This window comes from Chiloscyllium plagiosum, chromosome 10, assembly GCF_004010195.1.
Source record: "Chiloscyllium plagiosum isolate BGI_BamShark_2017 chromosome 10, ASM401019v2, whole genome shotgun sequence".
In the NCBI taxonomy this organism is placed as follows: Eukaryota; Metazoa; Chordata; class Chondrichthyes; order Orectolobiformes; family Hemiscylliidae; genus Chiloscyllium; species Chiloscyllium plagiosum.
The window spans coordinates 80,146,984-80,163,129 of NC_057719.1; the positions used below are offsets into that span (position 1 = coordinate 80,146,984).

The window sequence follows — 16,146 nt, forward strand, 5'->3', positions numbered from 1 at the left end:
GAGTGAGAGAGTGTGAGAGAGTGTGAGAGAGTGTGAGAGAGTGTGAGAGAGTGTGAGAGAGAGACACACACAGACAGTGAGTGAGTGTGACAGACAGAGGAAAGAAGACACAGAGAGAGAGAGAGAGAGACAGACAGGGACAGACAGAGAGAGAGACAGACAGAGAGAGAGACAGACAGAGAGAGGGCGAGGCAGCTGTCACCCTAATAAGGCAAACTATTGCTGGAGAGCTACTATGTACTACTATGATAGATATTGTTGAGTATTCCTAGGAATAAAAATACTTTGTCGAAACTTATCATCTTACGCTCATCAGGACAATCACAGAATATTGATGTTAAAAAGTCAAAGGTGAATGTGAAGATTCATGCGCCCATCCCAGTTTACCATCATCAGTCACGCTCACAGTGTAGTATGCTTACATATACATTAATACATAGGGCCCCCTTATTTACAGATAGAAAGATATACAGGACACGTTTAAACCTTTAACTCAACAAAATAGGTGACAAATATTTGCTGCGCCATGTCACGGTACAATGAAAGTTAAGTTGCTTAGGTTAAATTTAAACAAAGCTTGGAAATTAACTGCCAATAATCATTAACCGCTCTATCCTCCATGGCAACTCCCTTTCCTCTTATACAGTATAAATCTTGATTTTCCTTGAGATTGGTATTCTTGCGAATTGTCCTGGTGAGTCCGAGCCAGAAAAGCTTTGATAAATTGTGCTTTATTTTCAGAAATATTCCAGTGCTGCATGACTAAGACGACAAGGGAGATGGTCAGCCTTATTCCTTTGTGATTGAAAGCTGTTCGCCTGCTTGCGTTCGTGGGATATTGTCATTCCTCAGTTTTAACTCTTTCACAGCAAGATGGGCTGGGATTGAACCAGGCAGGCTGGGATGCACTGTAGATTTCCGTTCCTGAAGAATAACAACCGGGAGAGGGACAGTTCAGACTCCTGGTTGGAATTTAGTGGAGATGGGTTTACCATTCCCTCTCACACAGCGTTAGGTGAAAATCATTCAGCTCAGTGGGTCCGTGCTGGTAATGCTCCCTCCCTACCCCGAATATACCTTAACATTTCTAACCCCCCCCTTTCTCTTGTTTCATTCACTCATGCTCCACGAGCTTTCTACTACATGTCCTCCTCTGATAGCTCCTGGAATATCTCAGGCCAGAGTTGGCAGCCCTGCCCAGAAACAAAATCCCTCATTCCCGGTGCAGTGTCCTGGACTTCAGCTTGGATTCCTCTATATGGCTTCTTAATCCTGCCAATAACCCTTAAATCCTGGAAGCTGGATCATCCTGGGGACATAGCAACAAGGCCTAGGACAGTGAGGGGGCAAACAGCTGGACCCAGTAACTGAGGCCCTGGCCTCTAGGGGCCCACTAGGTTCAGGTCTTTTATGGGAATTATTCACAGGATGTAGGCATCACTTATTGCCCGTCCCTAGTTGCCCTCGAGAAGGTGGTGGCCTTCTTGAACCGCTGTGGTAGGTATACAAGTATAAATTGTAGCATTTCAAAAAGTGCTGAAGGAGGCCAGTTGGCCCATCATGCCTGTACCTGCTCTCAAGTGTAGTTGGAAAGCTTGATTGATCTGCTTTAACGGGGAGAAAGTGAGGACTGCAGATGCTTTAACATAATCTGCTTTAACATAAATCATTACAAGTTAAAAAGGGAGCATCACAAACTATACATCAACCTACAGGTCCTTGACTTGCAGGCCTTGTAGTCATGACAATATCCACATTATACTCAGCAATGAGGAGGTAATCAGTCGATTAATCCATGAAGAATTGCTTCCAAGTAGATAAGATGGTAAAGGCGGCATACAGCATGCTTGTCTTCATTGGTTGTAGCATTGAGTATAAAAATTGGCAGCTGTACAAGACTTTAGCTAGACCACATTTGGAGCATTGTGTGCAGTTCCGGTTGCCACATTACAGGAAGGATATGGAGACATTGGAGGGTGCAAAAAAAAACTACAAGGGGAGGTTGGACAAATTTAGATTGACACTCTAGTGAAAACATAGGCCGAGGGGCAACCTAATAGAAGTATATAAATTTGAGAGAACCATAGATAAAGTGGACATGTCGAATACGGGGTAGCATAGGTTTAAGGTGAGAAGGGGGACAATTTTAAGGAGATGTGCGAGGCAAGTGTTCTTTTTGCTCAGAAGGTGGTAGGTGCTCGGAGCGTACTGCCAGGTGAAGCAGTAGAAACAGGTACAATAGCAACATTTAAGAGGCATTTAGACAGACATGTGAGCAGGTAAGGAATACAGGGATAGGGGCCATGTGCTGGTAGATGGGATTAATTGAGAATGGCATCATTATTGGCAGAGACATATTGGGCTGAAGGGCCTGTTCCTGTGTTGTACTGTTCTGTGTTCTCACTAATTGTTTGTGTCAGTCTATAAATGCCACAATAAAGGGGATGTGTGTTTTAGGGCCCAGCAAGAGGAGGGAGGGGGGTGGGGGGAGTTACTGCACAGGTACCTTGACCAAAGCATGTGTATCAACAGGTGGGACTGGTCAATAGGAATCTGTGTAATGATGTCTCAGATCCACAATGCCATTGGCACGCTGAAAGCAGCACACTGGACCCGAAAGCTTAACTGTTTGCTTTCTCTCCACAGATGCTGCCAGACCTACTGAATTTCTCCAGCAGTTGCTGTTTGTGCTTCAGTAACTGTCGGAAGCAGTGTCCTTGGGTCAGGGGGTGTGGCCCTACGTTGTTTTGTTCAATCAAATATGTTTGCGTCATGTTTGTGAACAATATAAAATGCTGCTTGATTCTCTCTCTCTCTCTCTCTCGTTGCCTGGGGATCACACCCAGTCTGTTTCATTCGGCTATCCTGCGGACACCAATAAACCAAAGTGTTCTGGAAATACTCAGCAAGTCAGGCAGCTGCTGAGGATACTGTGATCAATGACCAGGCACCCACCAAAAACATCACCGCTGACCAGGCACCCACCAAAAACATCACCGCTGACCAGGCACCCACCAAAAACATCACCGCTGACATTTATCCTAGCTGTTTAGTTCAGTTTCTCTTTTTTTTCCACCCGTGTGTGGGAGGCTGGGAATGGGTTTGTTCTTTTGCTGTAGGCACTCCCTTCATCCACTGGCCTCAGCCCAAAAGGAAGGTCAGTGCTGCACAGCACTGCCTCTGATGGGAGGTAGGTATGGGGCGGGAGAAAAAAGAGATAGGCGGGGGTTGGGAAAGAGGGAGAGAGGCGGGGGTGGGGAGAAAAGGAGGGAAGGGAAGGGGAGAGAGACAGAGACAGAGAGGGAAGGGGAGAGAGAGAGAGATACAGATAGAGAGATGCGGAAAGTAGGTGGGTGGGGGGTGGGAAGAGAGACAGAGACAGACAGAGAGATAGGGGTACAGAGATGGGGGGTGGGGAAGAGACAGACAGATAGAACCAAAGTACAGTGATATGTATTTAGTTCCCATCCAGTCAACGGTGCTTCTCGGCAGTATCCTGACTTCCTCAGTTCCAGCCTCCCCTGTACAGCAGTGTATGGGGTCATTGGAAATCAACAAGACAGGAGAAGGTTGTGATGTTGTCACACTCACCGTCCACACGTACACGTACGTATACACACACACATACACGTACACACACACACACACACACGTACACACAGTCCCCTCTCTCTCCCACACACATAGATGCTGGGTTGCTGCTTGCCCACATAGACAGATGAGCTCATTTCCTCAGGATCCAGCTGTCTCTTTCCTGATGGAAACAGGGCTCGGTCATGGCCGGCTCTTAACGTACAAACACTGACAGGAACACTGCCCACGTCACGAGCAACATTCCATGATGAGAAACACCCCTTCTCGACCTTTCTACTCTTTTTAAGAGAGAACTTCAATGGGTTAGACAGTCCCTGATGGGACACTAGCCAGATCAGAACAGCCAATGGAAACTTATAGAGCTGTGTCAGAAAATCACAAAAATATTAACTCAAACTATCACATTGGGGTAATGAGGGAGCCCAGCTCCACTGTGCCCACCAGTCCCTACAGTGCCAACAGGCACATGCCCCCACTCAATGGGCATCTGAAAAGGGACAGACAGCAGGTACTAGGATCCCCTCCATGGCCCAGTGCCTACACACACACACACACACAAAGCAATGGGAGTGGGTCAGTTTCCCTCAAGCCCACTGCATTTCTGAGCAGCTTCAATTCCGGGCAATGTACCACAGTCACGAGGATGGAGACGGCCTAGGCCTGTGTATTGGATATCACTGATGCCCCTTCAGCTGATTATAGGATCTCTACGGTGCAGAAAGAGGCCATTCAGTCTATCTAGTATGCGCCAACCCTCCGAATAGCACCCCACCCAGACCCAACTCCCTCCACCTTATCCCCACGGCCTCAGTGTTTCCCAGTCCCCTCCTCCACCTTTCATTGAAAATCTCGCAGACAGAGAAACCAGTTTCTAAGCAACAGCTCCCTAACAACAGCCACCCACTCCCTGCCTCATGACAGCCCAAGGCACTTTAGAGGTGTCGTCACTGTTGTAATGCAGGAAACTCAGAGCTTGTTGTGCGCACAGTCAGCAACCGGATCACGATAAGGAGATCTGTTCTAATGATGCTGATTGAGGGATAAATGTTGGTTAGGACATGAACAAGACCTTTCCTGCTATTCTTCATATTGAGGCACCTGAAATCTTGGATGCTGACCAGGGCCTCAATCTAATGCCTGACACTCAGAGTCCATTTCTTGGGGGAGAAATATTCAACACCATCAGCATTTTGTTCGGAGAATTAAGTTTTCAAGTCAAACACATTTAAATAGTATTCTCACTCCCCTGTCTCTGCTCGGCTATAGAAGAACTATGAGCAGGAGTAGGCCTTTCGGCCCATCAAGCCTGCTCTACCAGTCAAGAAGATCATGGCTGATCTTTTTATAGCCTCAGCTCCACCTACCCGCCCTCTCACCCATATCCCTTAATTCCTTTACTGTTCAAAAATCTATCTTTGCCTTAAAGACATTCAGCGAGGTAGCCTCAACTGGGCTGGAAATTCCACATCGTCACAACCCTTTGGAGGAAGATGGTCCTCCTCCGCTCACTCCCAAATCTGTTGCCCCCTTATTTCTGAGGCCACCTCTCCTCCCCGTTCTAATTTCACCCATCCATGGAAACAACCTCCCTGCTTCTAAAACATCCACTCCCTTCATAATTAATAAGATCCATCACCCCCCCCCCCCCCCCCCCCCCCATCACCCCCCCCCCCCCCCCCCTCAACTGGAGGTGCACTCTGCCTTTGCAAGCTGTCCGACCACAGGGGCCCTCGTCATCCAGAGCCCATTAGAACAGCAGCCTATAGCTGAGGCAGGTGGGTTCCACGTCCCCTTTCCCTGTTAAGGGTGGCATGGTGGCTCAGTGGTTAGCACTGCTGCCTCACAGTGCCAGGGACGTGGGTTCGATTCCAGCCTTGGGCGACTGTGTGTAGAGTTTGCACATTCTCCTCATGTCTGTGTGGGTTTCCACCAGGTGCTCTGGTATCCTCCTACAGTCCGAAAATGTGCAGGTCAGGTGAATTGGCCGTGCTAAATTGCCCGTGTTCAAGGATGTGTAGGTGATGTGCATTAGTCAGGGGTAAACATAGGGGAATGGGTCTGGGTGGGTTACTCTTCGGAGGGTCAGTGTGGACTTGTTGGGCCGAAAGGCCTAATTCCACACTGTAGGGATTCTATGATTCTTCTATGTTCCAACCCAAAGGTGTCCTGCTTGGAGTTTAGCCCAGATGAGTGGATGGGGAGGCTGTGGTGGTAGTGGTAATGCCACCGGGCTCACAATGCAAGGAGTGGGTAGACATTTTGACACATGGGTTCAAAGCCGACCACGCTGGTAGGCAGGATTTCAAACCCAACTAACTCATTCTACAGACCGAGTGTCGGAAAAGCCCAACTGGCTCACAAGTGTCCTTCAGGGGAGGAAATCTTGAACTCGGTTCAAGGGCAATACAGGATGTTTGTCAAAATCTGATTGCACTCACACCAAGAAACTATCCCGAAAATATTCCATAAACTCTTCATCTTGGCTCACTTTGCCCATCTGATTTTTCCAGTCAATTATGCAGATTAATATTCCATGATTCTCACCATACTTATCTAATAAGCTCCCATTATTTCTACCTTTACACTCCTACCATGTAGTTAATGTTCGAGGCCCTGTACACCACGGTACACCACTGATGTTGTGCAGGTTGGGTGAACTGGCTATGCTAAATTGGCCATCGTGTCCAGGGATTGTGTAGGCCGGATGGGTCTTCGGAGAGTCGGCGTGGACTCGATGGGCCGAATGGCCCTGCTTCCACGCTGTAGGGACTCTATCCCGCAAAAGAATGACCAGACAGAAAAATTCAGCAGCGTCCGTTAGACAGCAGATCACCGCAGAGGTGAGCCAGCATCTGGTCTGGAACATCACCGATCCTGCCCACTGCCTTTCAAGTTCTCTCCAGAAACACACAGCTCCTTATTGAAGCTGGTCGCACTGCCTTCTTCAGCATTCTTTGCCGACATCGATTTCACAATCCCGATTCCCGTAAACCGAGTCCCAGCGACTTCCCCCTATTTTATTTGCAACTTCCTTGAGAAGTTCAAGATGTGGGCTGTTCCTGAATTCTGCAGCCAGTTGGTCTGAAGGGACTGTTCCAAATTCTGCACCGACAGGCCCCTGGCTGAGGGTTGCCCCAGACCACAAACCAGGGCCAAACTATTTCGTCAATCTGGGAAAAGTGTTGAGCAGGGGTGTGTGTGTGTGTGTAAAAATCTCTTTATTTTGTGTTAAGCCTGTCCAATCCCTTGCGACAGAGAGGGGTTCTAACAGCATTAAAACAGACAGAGGCAAAAGAGACACACACACACACACGGAGAGGAGAGACAGGCACAGACAAACATGCTCATACAAAGACAACATGTCAGATAGAGGTTTTCTACCTCATCAAAAACTGTGTATATATTGTCTTTTAAAACATGTTCAGTCCTGACTGCAAACTGATTTTGCACTAGTCTGAAACCATTTTCCTTTCCACATTAATCTGCCTTAAAAAGATTCATGCACAGCAACACATTGCAGTTAACACCCCATCAGACAGTGGGAAAGACTCATCTCACACCATCTGTACAAAAACAACGCAGTGACTTGGAACCTCAGCCACCGTCACCTCAGCTTTATATATCTGTAACCTTATTAGCTGCAGGCTCTCTGACAATGGATCATTCTGTGCCAGTCGTTTAACAACTGGGGACACGAGGGCTGGGCTCGACAATGTGACCAGACCCCCTATGGTTGTCATTTGGTGACCCTTGACCTGCAGCAGCAAGTGTATATGTCGATCAAATGGAGTACAGAGCACTGTCTGAGGCCAGTCACAGATGACCATCCCTTTGATTCTCTTCAGAGGATTGTGGGTGAGTGAAAGCTGATCACTCGAGTGAGTCATGTGGCAACAATTCGTCAGATATATGAAAGCAAACAAAAACTAGAAAGAAAACAGCACACAATACTATTCAAAAGAAACTCAGCAACAACAAAAAAAAACCCACAGGTTTTTGTAGCAAACTGGTTTAGCCACTCTCTGTCTCAGACTAGGTGTCAACATCATCTCATGTTAAAAACAGCATCAAATGGATGGTTTCGGCCTACTTACAGACAGACAGACAGAGTACTTTTGTGGCCAATTGAATGAACAAAATTCATCAGAGCAAAAACTGTGCTCGGTTATCATCGAATTCTTTACACTGTGGAAATGGGCTATTTGGCCCAACAAGTCCACATCAACCTTCCAAAGAGCCTCCCACCCACACCCATTTCCCCTGCCCTATTACTCTACATTTACCCCTAACTAATGCACCTAACTTACACATCCCTGAACACTATGGGCAATTTAGCATGGCCAATTCACCTGACCTGCACATCTTTGGACTGTGGGAGGAAACCAGAGTATCTGGAGGAAACCCATGCAGATGAGTCATCCAAGGCTGGAATCGAACCCAGGTCCCTGGCACTGAGGCAGCAGTGTGAACCACTGAGCCACCCTTTGTTGATTGGATCAAAAAAGCTTTTCTCTCTTGACGTGTCTATCCACCAGTAAAACATACTGAGCACTTCCCAGGAACAGAGTCAGGTACAAATCTGACAACACAAACTAGTGTTGAGAGTTTGGTACTGGAAAAGCACAGCAGGTCAGGCAGCATCCGAGGAGCAGGACAGTCAATGTTTCAGGCAAAGGCCCTTTATCAGGAATCAACAACTATTTCTTCTCCTCGGTCCTATGGAGTTATTGGTCAGTGAATGGAGTACAGGAGTTGGGAGGTCATGTGGCTGTGCAGGACATTAGTTAGGCCACTTTTAGAATACTATGTGCAATTCTGGTCTCTTTGCTGTAGGAAAAATATTGTGAAAGGGTTCAGAAAAGATTTACAAAGGATGTGGCCAGGGTTGGAGCATTTGAGCTATAGGGAAGAGGTTGAATAGGCTGGGGCTGTTTTCCCTGGGGCGTCAGACGTTGAGAAGAGATCTTATAAAGTTTTATAAAATCATGAGGGGCATGGATAGGGTGATTGGCCAAGGTGTTTTCCCCAGAGTGGGAGAGTCCAAAACTAGAACGCATAGGTTTAAGGTGAAAGAAGAAAGAGTTGAAAGTGGTCTAAGGGGAAACTTCTTTATGCAGAGGGTGGTGCATGAATGGAATGAGGCTGCCAGAGGAAATGATGGAGGCTGGTACAATCACAACATTTAAAAGGCATCTGGATGGGCACATCGATAGGAAGGGTTTCAAGGGATATGGGTCAAATGCTGGCCAATGGGACCAGGTTGATTGGGGATATCTGGTCAGCATGGACAAGTTGGACTGAAGGGTGTGTTTCGGTACTGAAGGATTCTATAACTGGCCAGAAGGTTAAGAGTGGTGAATCAAAGAGGAATTAGGAAGGAAACTTTAAATTTGAGAGCCTATTTCAACGAAGGAATGACCACCATTCATAAAAATCACTCACAAAGGCACATAGCTCTGAGATTTATGGCTACAGTAAGGATGTACAGGCAGTGGAAGAAGGATTTACAAGGAGAGTGCAATTAGAGGGAGGATGTTGTGATCAGCAATGATGGAACTGTCTGGGAAGATAAATGAGGGAGCAGTGACTCAGCAGCAATGTTTAAAAGAGATCAAATCGGGGGCGGGGGAAGGAAATGTGTGGAAGACGTTTCCAACTGTGGGAAAATCCTGAATTTGAGGCTGTAGATCTAAAGTTAGTCATTGATGAATCCCAAGGAGGAACTCAGGAGAAACGCATTCACACAGACTTGTTAGAATGTGGAAACTCATCACCATAGAGTGGCTGGGGGGAATAGTGTAGCTACATTACCTTTAAATTGAATTACTTAGAATTTACAGGCCATTGAGGTCAAATCAGCTAAATCTGGCTCTTCTGTCGCACTCAAGGGTCCTCACACACACCGAACCTTGGTGTTCCTTTCTGTTTCATGTTTATCTGACTTCCCTGGAATGATCCTCTGACAGTCAGCTCAGTGTCTCCACGCAGTGAGGGGATTAAACTCTAATTACAAACAAGGCCTTGCGTGAAGTGAAGCCAGAATGGACTTGGATTTTCGTCACCATGGTAGCGATTTTCTGCAATTCTTTCTTGGGTTGTGTGCAATATTTATGGCCCAGCCACAGCTGCTCTTACAATGTGGTTAAGAAACACTGCAGACAGAATGCTCCCAACACTGCATTAACTTCTTAAAAGATCATCTTTTTCCACTCATGCATTAGCTGTTCATATTGTCTGTACCATCACCACATCCTCATCTGGAACAACACAGATTAAAAAACAAGGCCCCAGTTGGATATTTGCATGCCTCAAATGGACTATATTGATGTGTTCTGGATCAGTGGTGCTGGAAGAGCACAGCAATTCAGGCAGCATCCGACGAGCAGCAAAAATCGACATTTCGGGCAAAAGCCCTTCATCAGGAATAAAGGCAGAGAGCCTGAAGCGTGGAGAGATAAGCTAGAGGAGGGTGGGGGTGGGGAGAAAGTGGCATAGAGTACAATAGGTGAGTGGGGGAGGAGATGAAGGTCAGGGTCCCAAGGCAGAATATGAGAGGTTCCTCCTCCAGTTGTCGGGTGATAAGGATTTGGCGGTGGAAGAGGCCCAGGACCAGCATGTCCTTGACGGAGTGGGAAGGGGAGTTGAAGTGTTCAGTCACGGTGCAATGGGGTTGATGGGTATCCCAGAAATGTTCTCTGAAACAATCCGCAAGAAGGCATCCTGTCTCTCCTGTTTACCTGCACCTCTCCCAGATGACATTGGGAGAGGTGCAGGTAAATTTCTGATGGATGTGGAAGGATCCCTTGAGGCCTTGGAGGTGAGGGGAGTGGTTTGGGCGCAAGTTTTGCACTTCCTGCGGTGGCAGGGGAAGGTGCCAGGACGGGAGGGTGGGTTGTAGGGAGGCGTGGACCTGACCAGGTAGTCACGGAGGGAACGGTCTTTGCGGAAGGCGGAAAGGGGTGGGGAGGGAAATATATCCCTGGTGGTGGGGTCTGTTTGGAGGTGGCGGAAATGTTGGCGGATGATTTGGTTTATGCGGAGGTTTGTAGGATGGAAGGTGAGCACCAGGGGAGTTCTGTCCTTGTTACGGTCGGAGGGGTGGGGTCTGAGGGCGGAGGTGCAGGATGTGGACGAGATGCGTCGGAGGGCATCTTTAACCACGTGGGAAGGGAAATTGTGGTCTCTAAAGAAGGAAGCCATCTGGTGTGTTCTATGGTGGAACTATGATGTGTTAGTGAAGGACCACAGTTTCCTGCCAACACCCAACCCGATGACTTTTGAAAAACATTGCAGACACCTGTAATTTCTCAAAAGGCCCAAACATTGCACAGATTCTATCTCCACTCCCACTCACCCCATTTTATCATCGGGCAGTTCCGTTCTCTCTTTCATCAACAATCTGCATTTAATCAAGCACCCTTTAAAACATAGCAAAACAGCCCAAGCTGCTTCACAGGTCAAGGTAAACATTTGACACTAAATCACAAAAGGAGAGACGGTCAGACACTATGTCAAAGTCCAAGCCTTTCAAACAAAAACAGAGTGCCTTCCTAAGAGTAGAGGCAGAGGCAGAGACAAGCAAGAGAGGGCGACATGGTGACTCAGTGGTTAGCACTGCTGTCTCAGTCCAGGGGCCCGGGTTCGATTCCAGCTTCGGGCAAATGTCTGTGTGGAGTTTGCACATCCTCCCAGTGTCTGTGTGGGTTTCCTCTGGGTGCTCCGGTTTCCTCCCACAAATCGAAGATGTGCAGGTTAGGTGAATTGGTCATAGGTGTTCAGGGATGTGTAGGTTAGGTGCATTAGTCAGGGGTAAATATAGGATAATAGGATAGAGGAATGCATCTGGGTGGGTTACTCTTCAGAGGGTCAGTGTGGCCTTGTTGGACCGAAGGGCCTGTTTCCACACTGTAGGGTGTGAGTGAGAGTGTGAGTGTGAGAGAGCACGATTGGGGAGGAAAGGGGGTGTGAAATGTCAAAGCTGGGAGTGAAGGTTGCTGAAGTGCTGACTACCAATTGCAGGGCGAGGGAAAACTGGCCGTGCAAAGAAATGCCAGATTTGGAGGACCACAGAAATGTCAGAAGGATTGTCGAGCTGTAGACATAGGGATAACATCAGGCAGAGATGTTTGAAGAAGTGAATGAACATTCCAAAAGGGAGTTAGCGACAGAGCAGTAGATGGGTGAGCAAAGAGGGCTCATTCAGTTAGGATCAAGGTAAGTGAGATCAACTGACTTCTGATTTAGGGACAAAAGGAGATGTCAATTTCCAATGCATTGGAAAAGTCAAGTCAAGAGGCAACAAAAGCCTGGATGAGGGTCTCAGAGCCATACAGTTGAAGTAGCAGAGACAAGGTTACAAGTATTCCATTTTGGTAATCCAAAGAGATTGTTGCTTTTTTTTTTCCCAAAAATGTCAGGGACAGGAAACTTTATGCTCCAGCCTTATTAAAGAATGACAGGCATGCAGACCTTGACAAACACAATGGTTGCTAACTACTCAATGAGGTTTTGTTTTCCTGGAATTTAAAATGTATTCAGGAAACTCGATTTGTTTTACTCTGTGCTGCTCTGTCATGTGGAGAGACTGGAGCAGCTGGGATTGTTCTCCTTGGACCAGTGGAGGACATGGGAGACTGAACAGAAGTGTTCAAATTGTAAGGAGTTTTGCAGGAGTCGATATAGAGAAACTAGCACCGACACGGTGGCTCAGTGGTTAGCACTGCTGCCTCGGAATACCAAGGACCTGGGTTCGTTTCCAGGCTCAGGCTGATGTCTGTGTGGAGTTAGCACATTCTCCCCATGTCTGCGTGGGTTTTCTCCAGATGCTCCCCTTTCTTTCCGCACTCCAAAGATGTGCAGATTAGGTGGATTGACCATGGGAAATGCAGGATGTAGGGGGGTTGGGTTTGGGCGGGATACTCTATGGAAGGCTTGTATGGACTGAGTAGCCTCCTTCCACACTGTAGGGATTCTATGATTCATTTCCAATGGCAAGATGATTTGCAACCAGAGGAAACACATTTAAGATAATTGGCAAAGGAGAAAGAAAGGTTACATTTAACAATAAGTTATAATAATTTGGATTGCACTGCCTAAAAGAGTAGTGGATGCACATTCAAGAGTAATATTTGAAAAAAAAAAGGGGGCTTGATATATATTTGAAAAAGGAGAGGTTTGGACAGTTCCAGGAGAACAGCAGATGGAACAAGGGGAAAGTGGGCTGACAGGCCTCCCTCAGTGCTATATGGTTCAACTGTTTGAAACAAATCTGTAAATGTCTGCACCAAAGACTGCGCAGTAGACATAGAAAATAACCTCAACAGGAAAAGGGCACTGGGTCACATGATACACACTGTCACTTCATTCAGACGTTCATCAGGTAGATTTTACAACCCGATTCATCAGCTTTCAACACCTTGCACAGTGAGGCTTTTTAACAACTCCATCATTCTCGAACCTTCCTTTCTCTTCTCACTTATGTTGGTGTTGCCTGGCCCTGCAGTTTTATCAGAGCCAAACTCCATTTAGTGTTTTGCAGTGAGATTACCTATCTCCAATCAAAATGAAAATAAAACTAAAATAGAGGTACAACAATCTTCCACCTTGTACAACACGGGTAGCATTTACCAAGGGCAGGGCTCAGAATTCAACTCAAAGGCAGAACGCCCCAAATAAAACGTACGCAATGATTCTGCAAACTGAATGACAAAAAAGCATTTGCCAATCAATAGGTAGTAAACATAGAAAATATTGGTTCACTTAATCAAGGAGTAGAAAAATTCATTCTAATTATTGACTCATTTGGTCAACGGGAAGCCATTGTCACATTTGAGAGAGGGTACAACTCTCGGCAGAGGTACCTGCATGTCCCTTTAGAGTTCCCGTTTTCTCAATCGGGAATGCACAACGTGCTTCAAGTGGCCAAGTGCCTCAGTTTGTGCTACTGCCACGTTGCAGTAACAATTGGTGCCAGGTAGTGGATTTAGCCCACTCCAGGAATTTAAGCACCTGATCCTTGCTAACACGCCCGGTGCAGTGCTCAGGGAGTTGTGCAGGTTGTCATTTAGGAGAGCTGTTTAAACACAGCCTGCCCTTTCAGACCACAGTGCTATTTTGTACAAGACCAATGGAACCTTGGCCAAATTCACCAACACTGAATCATAACTAAGCACTACCGCAGTTAGACGGTAGTGTGGGGGTTTAAAAAAAACAAAAAAAACAAACAGTGTAAAGAAAAGAAAATAAAACACCGAATCATCGTGCGGTTACCACCATTTGTGGGAGCTTGCTGTGCCAAAATTGGCCGCTACTTTTTTCCGACATCACAACAGTGATAGCATTTGAAATGCATTCCATTTGTCGTCCCGCACTTCACACAGTGTCATAAGGTTGCAAAAGGTGCCTAATGCTCGTCTTTGATTTATTTGTAAACACTCTCCGACCACTGCCTACAGTAGATGTTGCACGGAGTATTTTCTCAGCTTGATCCAGAGCTCCTCTCACACCAAACTCTTTTCCCAGTTGGATATTTGCCCAGCAAGGGTTAACTGATGCAGCACCAACTACAAGCCAGTAAAAACCAAATCGCTCTCAAACTATAATGAAAGTATGTGGAACAATAAACACTTTCCTGAGGCTGCCAACTATCCAGGAAGGCAAATTAATTCCCTGGGCGCTCATGAGCAGTGTAGAACGGGCATTTTGTAAGAGAGGATTTGTTAATTACAATCTGACACTGAAACCTTGTGCTATAAATTCTGTGTCTTATGGTCTTTTTCTCCACAATCACCTGATGAAGGTGCAGTGCTCTGAAAGCCTGTTGGACTATAACCTGGTGTTGTGATTTTTAACTTTGTTAATTATAAAAAGTATTGTCAATGGCAGGGCAAAATGACTGCCAATGGAATAATGAGGAGCCACCCCCCCTCCCCACGCCCCAATGTGTTGATTTCCTTGCGTGGTGTAAGAATGGATGTGTCAGCTGAATGTTAGGGACCAGTGTGGGGAAGCTGATCAGGAAACATTCATCCAGAGTTGACACTCCAGCATGACAGGTCGGCTTTACTACCAAACTCACTGGGCTCAGTAAGTATTAAGAAAAAGCCGGAAGCCTCTTGTTTGCCCTATAAGCATCATGACAAGGGAGAAGGCAGAACCCTCGCACAGAAGGCCTGATGCACTGTTTGTGTGAAGACAGGCAGCAATGTAAGACACCAGCAAGGACAACGGGGATCGATGGTGCAACTCACCTCCTCGCTACGGCAATCAGGCCCCAACCTCTGAAGTAAATTCCAGGTTGGCAGGGCAGCTGGAATCTTGGCATGGCCAGGGCAGCTTGCTGGTGGGCGTGGGGGATGGGAGAGGGTGAATGTTAACAAGTCGACACCCCTTCCCCTGTTGCCAATCCTCGGAACTGTGAAAACGGCCTGGTGGTTGAAGGTATGTGTAAGCGAGTACAGGGCTGTCTGAAATACTCGGTGGTGCCGTGTGCACAGCAAACGAGTCTTCACAGAAGTTTCTTCTTGGCTCATATCCCTCCAAACCCTTCCGATTCATATAGCCATCCAGATGCCTTTTAAAATGTTGTAATTGTACCTGCCTCCACCACTTCCTCTAGCAGCTCATTCCGTACATACACCACCCTCTGAATGAAAAGGTTGACCCCTAGATCTCCTTTTAAATCTTTCCCCTTTCACCTTTAACCTATGCCCTGTCGGTCTGGACTCCCCCAACCCAGGGAACACCCCAGCCCACAACCACTTCACGAAGGAGCAGCGTTCTAAAAGCTAATGATTCCAAATTAACCTGTGGGACTATAACCTGGGGTTATGTGATTTTTAAACTTTGCCCACACCACTCCAACACCAGCTCCTCCACATCATGGCCAAGCCTGCTGCAGGCCATCCCAACTCCCTCTGGAGCACCCAGCCACAGTTATCCCGCCCAGAGGCTGAAGGAGAGACCGAGGTATATCCTGAACCATGGCCTCCTTATACAGTAGCCAGTCACCTCAGGGAGAAGAGCTTGTGGCAAAGACAGCCTAAAGTCAAAATGGTCTTTGCCATTTGTTGTTGGAGCACACTAACAACACATTGGCAGAGCTGAATAGGCTGAGGCTGTTTTCCCTGGAGCGTCGGAGGGTGACCTTAGAGGTTTAGAAAATCATGAGGGGCATGGACAGAATAAATAGACAAAGTCTTTTCCCTGGGGTCGGGGAGTCTAGAACTAGAGGGCATAGGTTTAGGGTGAGAGGGGAAAGATATAAAAGAGACAGCTGCCAGAGGATGTGGTGGAGGCTAGTACAGTTGCAACATTTAAAAGGCATCTGGATGGGTATAGGAATAGGAAGGGTTTGGAGGGATGTGAGCTGGGTGGGGATATCTGGTCGGCATGGACGAGTAGGACTGAAGGGTCTGTTTCCATGCTGTACATCTGTAGGGCTCTTTGTCTCACAAAAAGTCAACATTGAAAGCATTGGGAGGGAACCGTGTTCAAGAGGGGAGATTCTGCCAATATAAAAGTGAAGTGATACTGGATATACTTTGGCATTCG

At 47.0% G+C, this 16,146-nt stretch overlaps 1 protein-coding gene across 3 annotated transcripts in view; it reads right to left on the minus strand.

Moving 5' to 3' along the window:
* LOC122553817 (sushi domain-containing protein 6-like) overlaps positions 1-16,146 on the minus strand; it is a 50,626-nt gene that overhangs the window by 25,212 nt on the left and 9,268 nt on the right. The gene's annotated exons all lie outside the window — the stretch shown is intronic.